The following is a 13,858-nucleotide window of genomic DNA, read 5'->3' as shown; positions in this document are numbered from 1 at the left end:
CACTATGGCAGATATGGACTCAAAGGTGATGGTCACAGTCCTGACTGTGATTTTTCTGTCATATTCAGAAAATGAACAGATTTTGAGTGAAAACCAAATGGAACTAAAATGATGTATACAACAGTATTTGGTCTCAAAGAACCCGGAAGAATAACCAAAAAAGCTATATATTGATGAAGCAGACAGGCAGACCTCCTCCGATGCCATTGTCCTTTCTCCACCCTACTAAGCATCAACCCAGCTAACAGCGCTCCCACCAGCCAGCCAACACTCCTACCAACTGATATTAGAGCATCTATTCTGTGCCAGACATGGTCCGAGGAAATGAGGATACAAACATGACTGTGAAAACAGAATCTCTTTCCTCAATCACCGCATAGTTTATAAGACTGACAAAAGATACTAGTAATAATAAATGCTATTGTATAGGCAAAATAAATAAATAAATAACCTATCTTCTGGAAATGCTCTGGATAAATAGTCATTCTTATATATTACAAATGGAACATAATCCCTATGGAGGGAAGTTTAACCCACTCCAAAATTCATGCCTTGAAAGTCTCATGGACATAGGAGCCTGATGGGCTACAATCCAAAGTCACAGAGAATCAGACATAACTGAGTGCATGCGCACACACATACACTCATTTGCCTTTTTCTCATCTACTCATCCCACTTCTAGGGATATATTTTGAAAGTAACCCTCCAACGAGATTCAAAACAACAAACAAGCAGATGCACAAGCTGATCCATTGTAGCAGTGTTTACATTTACAAAATATGGATAACAGCCTACATGTGCACACAATAGGGGATAGGTTCAATAATCCACAGTCATTCAAAGAAAGGAGTATTAGGCAGCTGTTTAAAACAAACAGAAGGAGAGCTATCTCTATGGACTGATCAGGAGTGATTTGTAGGATATAATGTCCAGGAGAAAATCAAAGTGCACTGATATGTTCTGATCCTGAGTCGTGTCCAACTCTTGCGACCCCATGGACTGTAGCCTGTCAGGCTCCTCTGTCCAGGGGATTCTCCAGGCACAAACACTGGAGTAGGTTGCCATTTCCTTCTGCAAGGGATCTTCCCGACCCAGGGATCGAACCCAGGTCTCCTGCACTGCAGGCAGATTCTTTACTGACTGAGCTACAAGGGAAGACCCAGTAAAAGAAATGCTCAGTCCTCCAGAAAGGATCATTACATGTGCATCAGGTAGACCTAAATTTGGATAGAGAGCTTTAAATGCAAGGAGATGAGATTTTACAGAGCTGAAAAGACAGCAGTATGACTGGTTTGTGTCTAATTGCCTGTAAATATTCATGGTAGAATAAAAGAGGTACTGAAGAGTTCATGGTAGAAGGAAAAAAGAGGTTTGTGCCTAATTGCCTATAAATGTTCATGGTAGAACGAAAAAAGAGGTACTGTATACTAAAAAAAGAGCATACAAAGCAGCATACCATCCTTTGTGTAAGATAAAGGGAGAAACAGGGAAAATACAAACAGTTGCTAATTTTAGGGAAAATGCACAGAAAAAATAAATGAAAAGATAATGAAAATGCTTACTTAAGTGGAAATAGAATAGAAGCTTTTAGAATGGATGAGTGACACCTTGTGAGCATAATCTATGAAGGGTTTTGAGTTCTGGAATGATAGTCATGTTTAACACACACAAAAATCAAAATTAAATATAGTCTACACGGACGAAGGGCAAGGTACTCAAACGAAGTATAAGCAGGAAAAAAATGGATCTGTATTTCGAATGAATAATATAGCACACTGAGAGAGGAAAAATGAATGAATCCATATAACTTCAGAACAGAACATTTTGACTATGTACATTTATCCTGAAGATAAAATAACTGTAAACAAATATTGAACACTAGTTGGTAGGTTTATTTTTCAAAGTAGCAGGGGTTAACATTTCAGAAGTGATTTTCTGGGTACTCGAGGATAAAGGAAATAAGTAAAACTATGAGAGCCAGGTTCTTACTGTTGGAGAAGGTAGGTAAGAATATGGAAAGGAGTGTCATATTATATTAGAATTCGAGATGCCACATAAGTTCATGGCTTTTCAAAGATAAGACAGGTATACATGTCCATGTACCTGTGTGTGTTTTTACCTAACTCTATCCATACTATGCATTAAGAGGGCCTCAAAAACGTGAGCACCCAGGACTTTGTTTATAAATACCATTCAATACTAAAAGGAAGCAGTGTTCCTTAAAGAAACAGCTGGTTCCACAGCTGGGGAAGGGCTGGTACAAGATGAGCCTGGAACAGCCTGTGGTACCAGAAAGTAAGGATCTCATTATGGCTTTCCAGTCATCATGTATGGATGTGAGAGTTAGACCATAGAGATGGCTAAGCAAAGAAGAATTGATGCTTTCAAATTGTGGTGCTGGACTGCAAGGAGATCAAATTACTGAATCCTAAAGGAAATTATGGCATCACCAACTTGATGCACAAGATTTTGGGTGAACTCTGGGAGTTGGTGATGGACAGCGAGGCCTGGCGTGCTGCGATTCATGGGGTTGCAAAGAGTCGGACATGACTGAGCGACTGAACTGAACTGAACTGAAAGGAAATTAATCCTGAATATTCACTGGAAGGACTGATGCTGAAGCTGAAGCTCCAATACTTTGGCTATTTGATGCAAAGAGCCGAACCACTGGAAAAGACCCTGAGGTTGGGAAAATCTGAGGGCAGAGGAGAAGGGGGCGAAAGAGGATGAGATGGTTGGATGGCATCACTGACTTAATGGACATGAGTCTGAGCAAACTCCTGGAGACGGTGAAGGACAGGGAAGCCTGGTGGACTGCAGTCCATGGGGTCGCAAAGCATCTGACATCACTTAGCAACTGATGACAAAGAATGAAAGGGATGTGTCAAAAGGACACAGGAGCCAGGTAAAGAGGGCTTCCAAGCGACCAAATAGGGTGTGGCGTGAGCACTGGAACAAATAGCAATAGATTGCAACCCACTGAATAAAATGAGTTCATGACTCCACATCTGATATAAATGATTAAATGAATTCATGAAGGAAAAGAAAGAGAAGGCAAACTAATAAATGTAAGTGTGATGGGCTTAGAAAAACCACCATTTGACAGCCATCATGATCATAACTGACTCAGGCAAAAGCTACCAGTGAATGGTAAGAACAAGTGAATGAAGATTTGACAGCAAACAGGATATTCACAAAATTTAAAAGTATTTTCCGCCAAACTATCTGTTAATCACAATGGGAAGCTCTTCAGAGGGGTATCTGGGAGACTCCATCTGAACCAGGTGATTAAAGATAACATCTCCAATGGGATACAACAACATCATGTGCTTCTTGATACGATTCACTGGGGAAAGCTGGGTACCGGCACTCCTGTGATACCATGGGCAAAGTGCAGTCTCTGACTCTGTTCAGGAGGAAACAGCTAGAAAACCAAGTGGAGGGTTATTTACAAAATCATTGGCCTATACTCGTAAAATTTGTCAAGATCATGAAAGGCAGAGCAAGACTGTGTTACTGAGCTGGATTGGAAGATACTAAAGAGACAACACCCAAATGAAATGCATGATACACTGAATTCTGGGCCATGAAAAACTGCTATCAAGAACATTCTGGGGTCAACTGATGAGTTTAGAAAATGAACTGTGGATGAGTTAACAGGACAATTAAGTATGTGAAATCTCTTTATTTTGACATTGTATTGTGGTCATGTAAGAAAATGTTCTTAGGAGTGAGGGGCCGAAATAGACAAGGATGACAGGACACCATGTCTGTAACTTACACTAAGGGAGTTAAGAATAAAAATAAGTATGTATGGGACTTGCCTGGTGGTCCAGTGGTTAAAATCCACCTGTCAAAGCAGGGGTCATGGGTTCAATCCCCGGTCCAAGAAGATTCCCCATGCTTCAGAGCAACTAAGTCCAAGAACCACGACTACCGAGCCTGTGCTCTGCACCGAGAGAAGCCACGGCAATGAGAAGCCCAATCACTGCAAGTAGAAAGTAGTTCCCACCTGCCGCAACTAGAGAAAACCTGAGCGCATCAATGAAGACCCAGTGCGGCCAAAAATAAAGTTTAAAAGTCCTCCCTTAAAAAATAAGTATGCAATACAGATATGGTAGTGGAAATGATAGCTAGATAAGTAGAGAGATAGGTTAAACAGACAGGGAGAGAAGAGAAAAAGAAGGAAGGATAAATCAAACAGTGAAAAAAACAACTGGTAAAATAGATGAAATATATATAGAAGCTATTTTCACACTTCTTGAAATTTTGCCATAAGTTAAAAATCATACTCACATTTAAAAACATTTATCTAAGTATGAGCGAGACGTAAATGTGAACCAGAAGACAAGCCATTCATCCTCTCTAGGCCTCAGTCTCCTTGCCTATAAAAGGAACCAAACCAGGCCGTACAACCTCCAGGCTTTACTCCAGCTCTATCAGTTTCTGGTTTAGGATAGTACAAAGTGTAAAGATCCTTGGAAACAAGGATTTTTGGAGGAATGTGAAAGGGTTTGGAAAACTTCACACGAGAGGTAGGTTGGGATGGTAAGCAAGACTTATAAAGGAGAAAGCAGAAGGGTGACCTTCTGAGGTCATGGTAAGACCTGAGTTTTCCCACCAACCCTCAAGGACCTGGAAGGATCTATTCTTTCCGAAAAACTTTAGGTCTAAAGAGAGCAACTCAGATGAAGTAGAACTTTCATAGAGTTAACCATTCTTCCCCAACCGCTAGAGCTAATTAAGAGTTACCTGTTCATTAGAGATGGGTCTAAGGGAAGGGTTCTCCAAACAGCCTCAGCTTTCTTTTCCTTTCAGATCTCTATTATTTTAATTAATCCTGTCAACTTTTCCATCATTCCATAGAGAAAAATAATCAATGGATTCCTTAAGATTGTGTAAATTTGAAGAAATGTATTTTTATTTATAAAAAATTATATAAAATATTTCAGTTGCACAGCAGTATTTTTTTAAAATTGGAGACAAGTGGTATTATAATACAACTAATATTTGCTTCCTATACCCAGTTTAGTAAATAAGATATCATCAATAGATTAGAAGCCCCCAAGTACACTTCACATATATGCGTATGTGTTAGTTGCTCAGTCACGTCTGACTCTCTGAGACCCCACAAACCACAGCCCACCAGGCTCCTCTGTCCATGGGATGCTCCAGGCTGAATACTGGAATGGGTTGCCATGACCTCCTCCAGGGAATCAGAAAACTAGAGTGGATGCCATGTCCTTCTCCAGAGGATCTTTCTGACCCAGGGACTGAACCCGGGTCTCTCATGTCTCCTACTTTGGCAGGTGGATTCTTTACCACTAGTGCCACCTGGGAAGCTCACAGATACATCTCACTTGGCTATTTCTTCCTGCCACATTGCCTTTGAATTTTCCCAAACTGCTTTGCAGGAAAATATTAGAACATCTAGGGTTTGTTTTTCTACACAGGAGTTGAGGATTTAGGTAATCCCAGGCATTGGGCATGGAGAAGGCAATGGCACCCCACTCCAGTACTCTTGCCTGGAAAATCCCATGGACGGAGGAGCCGGTAGGCTGCAGTCCATGGGGTCATGAAGAGTCGGACGCTACTGAGAGACTTCGCTTTCACTTTTCACTTTCATGCATTGCAGAGGGAAATGGCAACCCACTCCAGTGTTCTTGTCTGGAGAATCCCAGGGACGGGGGAGCCTGGTGGGCTGCCGTCTATGGGGTCTCACAGAGTCGGACACAACTGAAGCAACTTAGCAGCAGCAGCAGCAGGCATCAGGGAAGATAGGTACGTTTTTTGTGGTTGGAGGAGAATCTCTCTGACTCTTCTAAAATATTTTTGCTTTCTGTTCCTGGCATCATACTCCATTTTCTGTTATTAAAACCTTCCTACCTGTCCAAACCATACAACATGCAGGCAACTGGTTTGCATCATAGGAAAGAAAAACATCCCAGTTCCCTTTCCCTGCCCCATTCCTACCTAATTTCAAATGCGTAAGGAAATCAAAGAAGAGCTAAATGTGCAGTGACATAAGGACCTGCTGATATTCAATACAACCCAAGTCTGAGTCCCAGCTGCCAACACCAGGGTCCCTGCTTTATTCATTCTGCCCTGGTTTCATCACCTGCCTTGAGCTGAAACTTCAGCTTTCACTTCCAAAGCTCAGGGGGGAGCCACAAGCCGCCAATGTAGAATGAGGAAGAAAGCAGTGGGTTGCACCAATGGACAGTGTGGAAAAGCCAAGAGATGCCCCACAAGTGTGCATCCTCTCGTCACGTGCACTTACAAAGGAGACACAGAAGAAGTGCTTCCTGTTGACAGTACCCACAGCAGCAAGTGGGGATAAAGCACCATACAGAAAGCAGCTTTGATAGTCCTGTAAGACGGAAAAGGGCAGGAGGGCTGATTGCTGGAATCACAAGAAACTGGTGTCTGTTTCATGCTACTTCTGCAAACTTCAGCCTGTCCTTTCAGCTACCCGTGGCTCAGTTCAGTTCAGTCACTCAGTTGTGTCCAACTGTTTGTGACCCCGGGGACTGCAGCACGCCAGGCTTCCCTGTCCATCACCAACTCCCCGAGTTTACTCAAACTCTTGTCCATTGAGTCAGTGATGCCATCTTACCATCTCATCCTCTGTCATCCCCTTCACCTTCGCCTTCAATCTTGCTCAGCACCAGGGTCTTTTCCAATGAGTCAGTTCTTCACATCAGGTGGCCAAAGTATTGGAGTTTCAGCTTCAGCATCAGTCCTTCCAATGAATATACAGGACTGATTTCTTTTAGGACAGACTATTGGATCTCCTTGCAGTCCAAGGGACTCTCAAGAGTCTTCTCCAACACCACAGTTCAAAAGCATCAATTCTTTGGCACTCAGCTTTCTTTAGAGTCCAATTCTCACATTCATACATGAATCTTGGAAAAACCATAGCTTTGACTAGATGGACATTTGTTGGCAAAGTAATGTCTCTGCTTTTTAATATGCTGTCTAGGTTGGTCATAACTTTTCTTTCAAGGAACAAGTATCTTAATTTCATGGCTGTAGTCACCATTTGCAGTGATTTTGGAGCCCCCCAAAATAGTCAATCACTGTTTCCATTGTTTCCCCATCTATTTGCCATGAAGTGATGGGACTGGATGCCATGATCTTCATTTTCTAAATGTTGAGCTTTAAGCCAACTTTTTCATTCTCCACTTTCACTTTCATCAAGAGGCTTTTTAGTTCCTCTTCACTTTCTGCCATAAGGGTGGTGTCATCTGAATATCTGAGGTTATTGGTATTTCTCCCGGCAATCTTGACTCCAGCTTGAGCTTCATCCAGCCCAGCATTTCTCATGATTACTCTGCATATAAGTTAAATAAGCAAGGTGACAATATATAGCCTTGACATACTCCTTTCCTGATTTGGAACCAGCCCATTTTTCCATGTCCAGTTCTAACTGTTCCTTCCTGACCTGCATACAAATTTCTCAGGAGGCAGGTCAGGTGGTCTGGTATTCCCATCTCTTTAAGAATTTTCCTGTTTGTTGTGGTCCACACGGTCAAAGGCTTTGGCATAGTCAATAAAGCGTAAATAGGTGTTTTTCTGGAACTCTCTTGCTTTTTCAATGATCCAGTGGATATTGGCAATTTGATCTTTGGTTCCTCCACCTTTTAAATCCAGCTTGAACATCTGGAAGTTCATGGTTCACGTACTGTTGAAGCCTGGCTTGGAGAATTTTGAGCATTAGTTTACTAGCGTGTGAGATGAGTGCAATTGTGGTGTAGTTTGAGTATTTGCCCCATCTGTAAAATGGGAATAATAGGAGTACCTAAATCGTAAATTGGCTGCAAAAATCTAATAATCTCAGTAAGGTATTCACAGCAGAGTTCAGCACATGAGAAGATGCTGCTAATAATTAGTGCTGACCTAGAGTCTGTCACATGGAATGAAGTAAGTCACAAAGAGAAGAATAAACAATGTATATGAATGCATATATGTGGAATTTAGAAAAATGGTGCAGATGAAGCTACTTGCAGGGCAGGAAGAGAGACGCAGATGTAGAGAATGGACGTCTGGACGTGGTCGGGGGGAATGTGGGGCTTAGATGAATTGGGATACTGGGATTGACATATAGGCGCTGCTATGTGTGAAATAGATAGTGGGAACCTGCTGTATCGCACAGGGAGCTCAGCTTGGCGCTCTGTGATGACCTAGAGGGGTATGGGGTGCGGTGGGAGATCCCAGAGGGAGGGGATATATGCAAACATAGAGCAGATTCACTTGGTTGTACAGAACAAACTAACAGTACATTGTAAAGTAACCATGTGTGATGTCACTCAGTCGTGTCCAACTCTTTGCGACCCCATGGGCTGCAGCCCACCCGGCTCCTCCGTCCATGGGATTTCCCAGGCAAGAATACTGGAGTGGGTTGCCATTTCCTTCTCCAGTGGATTTTCGCAACCCAGGGATCAAACTCAGGTCTCCCACACTGCAGGGAGACTGTTTACCATCTGAGCCACCAGGGAAGCCCAAAGTAACTATATTCCAATAAAAAATTAACACCAACAGCAATAATGAAAACAATTAGCTTTTTCAAAGCCTGTCCTTTTTTTTAAAGGTGAATTCTCTTGTAGACTCATCAATTTGAATGACTGTGCCTTTGCTAAGCCCACTCCCTGTGAGACGCCACAATCTAAGGAGCTAAGCTCTCCCATTCATATACAACCTCATGCCTATGTTGCTCTATCTTCTCTCAGCTCTGGATGGAAGTTGTTGTTGTTCAGTCGCTCGGTCGTGTCCAACTCGTGTCCAACTCTTTGGACCCCCGTGGACTGCAGCATTCAGAACTGGGAGTCCTCATAAATGGACTAACCCCCCAACCCCACCCACACCAGTTCCTGTGGGAATCTTCCACAGGCCAGCGCTGACATCTGGCCTCTGCCTCTGTCTCCAGGTCAACCAACTGAGGAAGAGAAAAACAAAAAGTTTAGCTTCAGAACCTACAGGAATCTGTTTGATGCCCTTTGGTAACCGGGGTTGAATGTGCAATTCAGGGTGAGGAATTACACACGAGGATGCTTCTGTCTCAGTCATTTGACCAAACACATCACATGTGACACTTGAAAACTCAGTGGACCACACAGACCCTCCCAACGACCGGACGTCTCTATGAAAGCGTGTCTACATGTGCACACACACGTACATGCATGTTCACTGGGGGGGAAACAGTCAGCTGAGGGTTCCCACTGTGGGTTCAATAAAAAAGACAGGAGGTCTGCTTAAAACAAAGAAGCGTTCTTGGAGTTGCATGACCCTTGGCAAGGTGAATGTTAAAAGTAATAATGCGGAGCTTGCACTAAGTACTTTAATGTTGCAAAGAAAGTGGAACTGAGGAAAGAAGGGGGCAGAGAGGGAGGAGGAGAGAGAGACAGAGAGGAAACAAGAAAAGCCTACAGGGAATAAAAACAAAAGCAAGAAAGATTATAAGCAAACTTTTCACCTTGGTAAATCAAGCTTTAACCAGCTTTTAGCAGCTTTAAGCAGGTAAAGGCTTTACACTGTTTGGGGAAAGCACGTTTGAATTCTGCCAGCATCTTAGCAGAACAGAATTTGAAAAAGGTCCTATTTTTCTTGGCTCACAAAGGAGAGTTGGACTTCTCACTCCAGCAGGGAACAGACGCTGTGGCATAAGGATTCAAGAGGGGGGTAGGGAAAACCTTTCTTTCCTTTCCAATGGCTTCCTGCCATTGTTCAAATGCAAAATACGGGCCACTGTGCCACTGACAACACAGATAAGGCTTCTAGGGGGCGGGGGAGTAAGTGGTTTGAACTATATTCGTGTTCTCTATTTTTTCTGTGTTTGGTTTTTAGTGTGCGATATAAAATTACACAAGTGTTCAGCCATTTTACCTACATAGACCTAGCTTCATTTAATAAAACATCTCTTTCATTTCCTAGGCCAAAAATATCACAGAATCAGACAGACTTCATTAAAAAGTAACAAGGGGGTCTGGTTCTACACGGACACAATTATTATTTCTGTCACTGGGTGTCAGTGAACAGAGCGATTGATTTTTATGTAAAATCCGTTTCTCCCTTTAGCCTCTTAGCTAAGCCCCAAAGTGGTTTTTTTTTTTCTATTTCATCTTCAAAAACTTTAAGAATGTTTTCTGAATGTTTCTCTTGTTGTTCCCTTCAAAAATGTAACACTCGTCCTTGCCAGAAAGGACCTCAACTTTACTTAAAATGAAGGTAGTGTAAAAGACAATTCCAAAAGAAACAATTATTTAAGCAAATTAATAAACCCATCAATTCCATCCTTGAAAACTCTCTAGATCACACTTGAATCCCTTTGATAGTCATTTCTGTTTCATTCTGTGCATCACTGGTCATCTTTCCAATGAAAGATTTAGGTTTTTGTGTATATTATGCTTAAATATCTGAATCTATTTTCCCTTCGGCCTTTTGTTTTTGCCATTAAGCTTTGAATAAATGTCATTAAGTTGTACCATGGATGCTTTATTAAAGTTTATTACTCAACTGAATACCACATTATGAACAATAATCTTCAAAAATCAGATGAAGTTGAGAATCTCTGAATTTTCAATACAAGTGAAAAACGCATTTGAAGTCAATTGAGCTATTTAATGAGGCAGAGGCAACATTAGCCTCCTTTAACTTAAAAAAAGGATTCTTCTGGTAAATTTTCGAGTCTGTAATTAGGTCATTTCATGTGGAGAGAATACCTATGCAAACATGCCTTGAGATACACAGATCATCGTGTCAGCGTGGGGCTGGATGGGGGAGTGGGTACCCACACTGTCCCCTAACTCACATGTCACTCATTGGGACTGAGGACCCAACAATATTCAAGAGACAACTAGTTTCTTCAGCTTCCTTCCCCTTTCATGCTTTGACCTTCCTTCCTCAAATTCCGGAGTAAAGGGCAATGAAGTCCCACCAGTTATGTGCTGTTTGGCTGTACTATAAAATCCAATAAAAAATAAACCATGCGTTTCTGCACAGGTCACCGCACAGGCATGAGTAATAGCAACGTGTGATCGCCCATGACCCAAGCTGGATCATAACCAGTCACCTTCTGGTTAAGGCCATCACTGTTCTCGTATCAATCTATGAAGCCATCCATTCCCTCTGCCCTCTACCTTAACCTAATCTAATTTGCACGTTGTAACAGAAAGCCGCTGTCACAGAGCATCAGGTAAACTTAATTTCATATGTCCTGGCACACGAATTCGTGGGCTGGTGCCAACAGATGACATGCGAGCAGGTGGCCTCGAATCAGACAAATTTAGCACCTTGCCTCAGTGCAGGAACCCCTGACCATGTATTCTTTATGTATATTCAATATTATGGAAATGCCCAAAGCATTTGGAAAGCAGATCTCAGCATCACAGCATCTGTAAGAGTGTTGCCTTTTGGTACAAGTCTTACCCTGACAAATAAGGCAAAAGATTAGTGCATGGGGCTCGGGTGGGCATTCAAAGAGGGAATTTCACAGATAGAAGTGGTATGAATGCATTATATAAGTTGTTTATCATTTAAGTTTTGGATGGCAGGGGGAGGGGGGTGGCCAAGACTTCCTTTTTGTGATCCAAAACACTTACTACCATGAAAATGATCCTACTGTGCATTTGGTATGAGGTAGTATGTTGTAACTACCCCTCAGATGTGATCTCTAGTGAATCAAGCATGTGATTCAGCAGATTAGAATGCAAGCTCCTAGAGACAGAGATTTTGTCTGTTTTGTTATCAACTCTGTCTTCAACTCACAGAACAGTGGGTGACACACGGTGAGTGTTGTTGAGTCGCTCAGTCATGTCTGACTCTCTGTGACCCCATGGACTGCAGCACGCCAGGCTTCCCTGTCCTTCACTATTTCCTGGAGTTGCTCAGACTCATGTCCATTGAGTTGGTGATGCCATCTAACCATCTCATCCTCTGCCACCTTCCCCTTCTCCTTTGCCTTTAATCTTTCCCAGCATCAGGGTCTTTTCCAATGAGTCAGTTCTTCGCATCAGGTGGCCAAAGTACTGGAGCTTCAGCTTCAGCATCAGTCCTTCCAACAAATATTCAGGGTTGATTTCCTTTAGGATTGACTAGTTTGATCTCCTTCCAGTCCAAGGGACTCTCAAGAGTCTTTTCCAGCACCATCATTCAAAAGCATCAATTCTTCAGGAAGACAACAGGATGCAATGCAAGGTGCTGATCCTTAGCTTCAATAACCTGAGGAAACCGGGATTCATCCAGACCCCACACTATACACAGCACAACTGTAGGTGGCGCCATTTATATTGCTGTCTATGTACAGGCGTCCACAGACCTGTGGGGAAGAGGGGTCCTCTCCCTGTTCTTAGAAACATAAATGAAGACTCTTAACACCAGAACATACTTTTTTTTTCTTAGTTTTAAGTTTTATTTTTTTTTCAGTTTCTATTTTATTTATTTATTTTTTTATATAGCAATGATTTTATTTATTTTTTTACTCTACAATATTGTATTGGTTTTACCATACATCAACATGAATCCACCACAGGTGCCAGAACATACTTTTATTAAAACCTATAATGAGTAAGTTTTTCCAGTAGTCATGGATGGATGTGAGAGTTGGACTATAAAGAAAGCTGAGCTCCAAAGAATTGATGCTTTGGAACTATGGTGTTGGAGAAGGTTCTTGAGAGTCCCTTGGACTGCAAGGAGATCCAACCAGTCCATCCTAAAGGAGATCAGTCCTGAATATTCATTGGAAGGACTGATGTTGAAGCTGAAACTCCAATATTTTGGCCATCTGATATGAAGAACTGACTCATTTGAAAAGACCCTGATGCTGGGAAAGATGGAAGGCATGAGGAGAAGGGGATGACAGAGGATGAGATGGTTGGATGGCATCACTGACTCAATGGACATGAGTTTGAGTAAACTCTGGGAGTTGGTGATGGACAGGGAGGCCTGGTGTGCTGCAATCCATGGGGTCGCAAAGAGTCAGACACAACTGAGCGACTGAACTGAACTGATAATGAGTAAGTATGTTTCTGGGAAGATTATTTCCAGAACTCCCGAAATTGCATCATCTACTTTTCAAAGGCTTTGTCAAGCAATAGATAGCCCATCCTTTCCTGGGATGTTACAACTCTGTTGGAACTGGATGGGACTGAGTGGCATTGCCATTTCTATAAAACAGAAGAGTAGAGACTTTCAAAAATATCCAGTGACAACTATAATAAAAACTTGAGATCTAAGCTGCAAATACATCTATCTTGCACTTGGATTCTTTTTCCAAATATAGTGTGGACAATCTGTTTCAGAATGTTAAAATAATCTCAATAAATCTGATAAGAACTTTTGGTTCCAGGAGTGGAGGTATATAATAGCACTAACTCTACAGTCAATAAAAATCCAAGTTTTCTTTGCCAAAATTTTGGTACATCTCAATTTCTTATAAGGAAAATCTTTAAAGCAGGTACACGGTGGGACAAATTCTATAAAGAAATATTACATAATTATATAAAAGTATAAGAAAGTTTTTTTCCCTTCTTATTTTCATTGCAAGGTACAGGCTGAAATCTATATGTCATATTTTTTAATTGAAAACAAGAACAGATGCAGACTGGAAATAGTTCATAAAGCCACAGAAATGAACTAAATTGAATGCCACTCAGAGTTAATAATTCACATAATCACACACAACACATTGAAAATAAGCAAAATTGTTCCTCATGCTCTGTGATCAGTACTTCCACTAATTAACAATTAAAAGAATGGTATTTTTTGAAATCTTGGAGGACATAGATCACATCCCATTAATTTAATGATCTAATCTCCCAGTGTTAATTTTAAGCACCAGATGAGGTTTTATAATTCATATAAA

At 41.6% G+C, this 13,858-nt stretch overlaps 1 protein-coding gene across 7 annotated transcripts in view; it reads right to left on the bottom strand.

Annotated features, from left to right (window-relative positions):
• Positions 1–13,858, bottom strand: part of RBFOX1 (RNA binding fox-1 homolog 1) — a 2,439,741-nt gene that overhangs the window by 1,365,026 nt on the left and 1,060,857 nt on the right. The window lies entirely within an intron of this gene.

This window comes from Bos indicus, chromosome 25 (assembly GCF_029378745.1).
Source record: "Bos indicus isolate NIAB-ARS_2022 breed Sahiwal x Tharparkar chromosome 25, NIAB-ARS_B.indTharparkar_mat_pri_1.0, whole genome shotgun sequence".
Taxonomy (NCBI): domain Eukaryota; kingdom Metazoa; phylum Chordata; class Mammalia; order Artiodactyla; family Bovidae; genus Bos; species Bos indicus.
This window is presented reverse-complemented; position numbering and strand designations above follow the sequence as displayed.